A 4,964-nucleotide genomic window follows, 5' to 3' on the forward strand; every position below is an offset into this window, starting at 1 on the left:
GGTTTCCCTGTCACAGAGTATGATGATCATCATTTTTGTACTTGTCTATTGTGGATGGTCACGCCCATTTGACTGAGTTGCATTATCACACTGCCAGCTCTTTGGAGTCCTGGACTTGTTCACAGAAAAATAATCTGTTATTCAGATTAAAATCATTTTGTAGATTCTGCTATGTAGAACTCTATTCTTGGAAAGAACACAGGTTATGTAAAATTATAAGTCTAAATAGTTTATCTGAAATTCTAGTAGATGGCAAATCCTTGTGAATACTTTGCATTTGTGTTGTTGTACGTTATATGCTTTCAGGGCTTGTGGGAGCCTGGGTTAATCAACTTTAACTACAGTTCTCTCATGGATAATGTTTTAAGTTATGGTTGATATACAGGGAAAGAATGGATCAAAATTTCACGTTTTTATCTCCTGATCTTTCAGGTTGTTGGGTCACATTTTGGTCACATGTGCCTGTGTTGGGAGAAAGAGATTGAAAAAAGTTAAATCTCCACTAAGACGGGTGGAATCAAAATAACTTTTGTACTCTGGTTGGACAGTTAATTTATTCTGAGTATGTCTCCAGAAGTAAGAATTTGGAGCCCTTTATACTCTAAATAATGTCAAAGTAATTGCCTGGTATTTCAGAGCCTTTTTTCCCTCTTTACAAATGTAGAAATGTGCGTTTTCCATACTTGAGTGGGGAAGCATGAGAGAGATTTTTCTAAAAATATTTACACAGGTTTAGTTGACAGTAGCTTTCAAAAAAAAATTTGAGGAGTATTTCCATATTTTTTTCATAAACCCCCTTTTCTGCTGAGTCAAGAAAGCAGTGAGGTCATGGTGGGTGCATGAGAGCTGACTTGAATATTAATGGACCTGGCTGCATGCTTTGGTGCTACCTTAAATGAAAGCACCTGTAGCTAAGCAGGATGTTTTTTCTCTGTTTTTATTTTTACAACAAACATGAGACAATACATCTTCCTTAATAATATAAATTGTGCAGAGTCTTTTCTGAAAATGTACCCTTGCATTAACACTCCCTGTGTGTTTGCTGCCACAGTAGTCCCTGGCTACGTAGCCTCTTTGAAAAGACACTGTGCTTTCCTAGCTTCTTGTAAAGGGTGAAAGCTCAGCTTTTCTCTCAGCATTGAAGTAACATTTGTTTTTCCAAATGTTACTGTAAAAGTACTACATGACTGCCTCAATTCTCGAGTGTTCCTTGAAATTCTGAATTTACTCTTTGAGACAGAAGCCTTGCCTTTGGACAGTGCTTATGCCCCTGTCAGCTGTAATCTGGGTCCTGTTACAACCTAATACGAGTAATTTTACAGATAAGTTGGAAAATCAGCTCTCAGTCATTCCTGTCCTTCAGTACTTTCTGCTGCCTATTGCTGTGTGCATTAATTGTGGAATGTCTGAAAACATAGTTCTAGAACATCCTCAGTTCAGGAATAATGTGGAATGTTTTCTATTATGAAATTTAACACTTGTGTTTTCTTTATGAGGTAATGTACAAATAGGGACAAGCATTGCAAGGTGTATTTGTGAGGAAAACAAGAGTCCCTCTAGTTTTATATCCACTCTGAAATGCAGCTGTGGTCCAAAGGAAATTTTTCTACCACCTGCAAGAGCAAGTGCCTTGAGAGGATTTTGTAGTGGGAGAGGGAAGCAGAGAGGGATGCAGACTATACAGCCTTGGACTATACATGCTAAAAGTTTCCCTGCAGGACTGTGTGAAGATGGTCTTGGTCTGCATGAAGCACACCTGCGATGTTTGGATTCTCAAACATACTTGGGTGTGTCTGGGTTGAGAGAGTGGGAACCTCCCCACTATGTTTAGTGACTAAAGTTGGATATTAGCTCTAGTGTGTCTCTTGGAAGAGAGGATATGCCAAAAACAGCTACCAGGGAACATGAATATGGGAAGGATCTCTCAAACTCATCTGGAAATTGGACACCAATTACTGCTGTAGTAAAAGCATGTCTGCAAGACTCCTGACATAAAAAGCTGTTGCTTTAACCCTTTATCCTGCTGCTTGGAGTCAGACTGTCTGCGTAGCCTGATTTGATTCGTTCTTGTCTTTGAAAACAAAGACAGAAGAAGGCAGTAGCTTTGGTGATAATTATGTCTTGCAAGTTAGTGTAATAACTTCTCACCTACATGGTGAGACCACATGCTGCATCTAAGTGTGAGGTTTAAATCCCTGTTCCTGTGACTATGGAAGAAAAAGGTGCTAAACTACTCCTTTCTTTGTGAGTTTAACAGGGTATGGAATGGACAATGTGAGAGGAAGGAAGAGAGGAACTGTTATTCTTGGCCAGTAAGGACAAAATCTTAAGAATCTTTGATTCTTCTCCAGACATGATTTGGGCATTAGAGGTCTAAGGAAAAAGAGCATACAGTGAAGTAGGAATCTTGGAAACAGGCTGTGTATCTGTCCTAGGTTGTTTGTTTCATACAAAGTACAAAGTGAACATGAACTAATTAGAAAATAATAGCAAATAGTAAGGTAAACAAAAGGATTCAGAAGACTGATGCAGATTTCAAGCTAAAAAAACCCGTAACACCCCTCCCCCAAAAAATCAACAAAAGACCCTCCACAAAAGAAACTCACTCAACCAACAAAATAAAAAAGCTAAAGTTGAAATACTAAAAACTGAGAGCCTGCCTTCTAGCTTTATAGGTAAGAGCAAGGGAGATCCATCCTGAGTGGGGTCAGCAACATCACAGTTCAGAAACACATTGCATCTGATTTGACACAGATGTGTCTCTGTGTATGGGATCCATTCTGAGCTACGGTTTACAGTCTTTACCCTCTTCCTCAAATAATTGTCTTTTTAAATTCTGGCAAATGCATTGTGTTACACAGCTGGAGATTTTTTTCCCCCACTTGAAACCTCTTGTCCTTGAACTTGCATACTTCTGTCCTGCCAATATTCATGGTCCTACAGAGTTCTCATCTGCAGGTGCTCCTACTGCATCTCATCACCTGAGGTGCAAAAGCTTGGAGTACTGTTCAGACAGACATGTGCTGCAGGAAACAAATTTGAAAGGAGTGGGAGTTACAGTCAATTCAGATTCTTCTGACTGTACCCTTCCTGTGTTAATTACTTTTTCAGTACTATGTCATTTCCTCTTGCTATCAAGCAGTTCTCCTCTAAAATCCTAGTTATATAAGTAAAAAGATAATTGTAGTTTTGTGAATATTCTAGGAGAAAATAATACGTAATACACAGTCAGTCTGGAAACTGAGTTTATGTGGTAATTGTAGGGCATCTACATTGGGTTCCTGCAAATTATTTTGCTGATTAGCCTAGAAGCCATTATACCTGCTGGAGTAATTTCATTGTCTATGTATTAATTTTAGAACTAAGATGATGTTACCACAAAAGCTTCTTAAAGTTAGTTTTCAAAACTGCTTTTCATGGTGCCCCATTTTTATCTGGAGTGGTTTCTAACCTAATACGTTACTCAGTTTTGATGGCAGCTCAGTTTTCAGTATGTGCTTTAGGATATGTCTAATGTGTGTTTTCCAGTATTACTTCCATTTCCCCGTACTATTATCTGCTAATGAGAAAATCTGAAAGCTTTCCTACCCTGGATTAAGTAACGTTTACATCAGACCACTTTCCTTGTTCCTCTAGAACAAGGCAGCTTTTACTGACTCGAGTGCCATGCCTACAGGTTTCTACAAAACGCTGGGACTTGTTTTAGGAAGCTGGCTGCTTAACTGCTGGGTACAACATTGCTCAGATCAAAACTGTTCAGCAGTTTACACAGATTTCCCTAGAGTGCAGCAGAGGGGAAGCCAGTTGCAGAATTAGGAAACCTGAATTCTATTAACCCTACCAAAAAATACTTCAGCAAATAGCTTCTTTCCATTTTAATAATGCCGGCTTCAACACGTTTGAAGTTAGAACTATACTTAATTGCTTTGAAACCAACTCCGTGCCTGAGTAATTCATTGAACAAATACTTTGCTTGGTGCTGTGCCCTCAGCACCTCTTTGGTGTTGGCTGAAACACTGGCACGGATTCTTATTTCAGGAACTCTTCTTGGTGAGGAGGACTTGTGCTTCACTTCACTCCTGCAACATCTTTGCTAGGCTGTCTTCTGTATTTATGGTAGAAGAGCTGAAATGTAGCCAGCAGTATTCAGCATGGACGAGTGACCTTTTCAGCCCCAGCATTATCTGTAATTCTGAATTATGACAGGGCTGCCAAGGAGCTCATTCCCTACGAGCCTCCTTCAGCAAACCAGAAGCTGCAGCCCTGGGCCACCTTCTGTCCTTTCAGGTGTGATGCAAAGAGCCTGTGGGGCCTGAGCCACTTCTTCCCACCGAGGCTCCTGCGTGAGCTCGGGGTGGTTTGGAGAGCAGGTGCTGTTTATTAGGCAGTTATATCTATGCAAGGAGATGACTCTCAATACTTGGGTCGTGGGACACAGCAGGGCTCTGGGATCTCTAAGGAGGCTTCTGTGCGGGCCAAGCAGCGTGCGAGAGTGGCTGGTCCTATCTCGTTCCCTCAGGCTCGCCTTCACAGCGAGCACTTTGGCCGGTCGCCGCCGGGCAGGTGGCTCTTCGGGGCAGAGGCCATCACCTGTCGCGGGCTCGTGTGCGTGCAGCAAGCCCCGCTCCGCACGCCCCGCAGACATTCCCCCCGCGGGCCGCCGCCTTTGAAGTGCAGCCCCCGCCCGAGGGGACGGGCGCTGTGGCTCGGGGAGCGCCGGCCGGAGCAGGGCCGACGAGGGGGCACCGGGCGGCGGGGGGAGGGCGGACGGAGGCGTCGCCCGGGCCGGCCCGGAGCCGGGTCTCTCTGTTTCCCCGTAAATAAAGCGCCGGGCCGTGGGCGGCCGTATAAATGCGGCTGCGGCGGGGCCGGCTCGCCCTGCCTCAGGCCGGGGAGCGGGCGCGGGCAGAGCCGTCGGAGCCGCGGTTCAGGACGCGGACAGCGCTGCGGGGCCGCGGGCGCGG

This window comes from Poecile atricapillus, chromosome W, assembly GCF_030490865.1.
Source record: "Poecile atricapillus isolate bPoeAtr1 chromosome W, bPoeAtr1.hap1, whole genome shotgun sequence".
In the NCBI taxonomy this organism is placed as follows: domain Eukaryota; kingdom Metazoa; phylum Chordata; class Aves; order Passeriformes; family Paridae; genus Poecile; species Poecile atricapillus.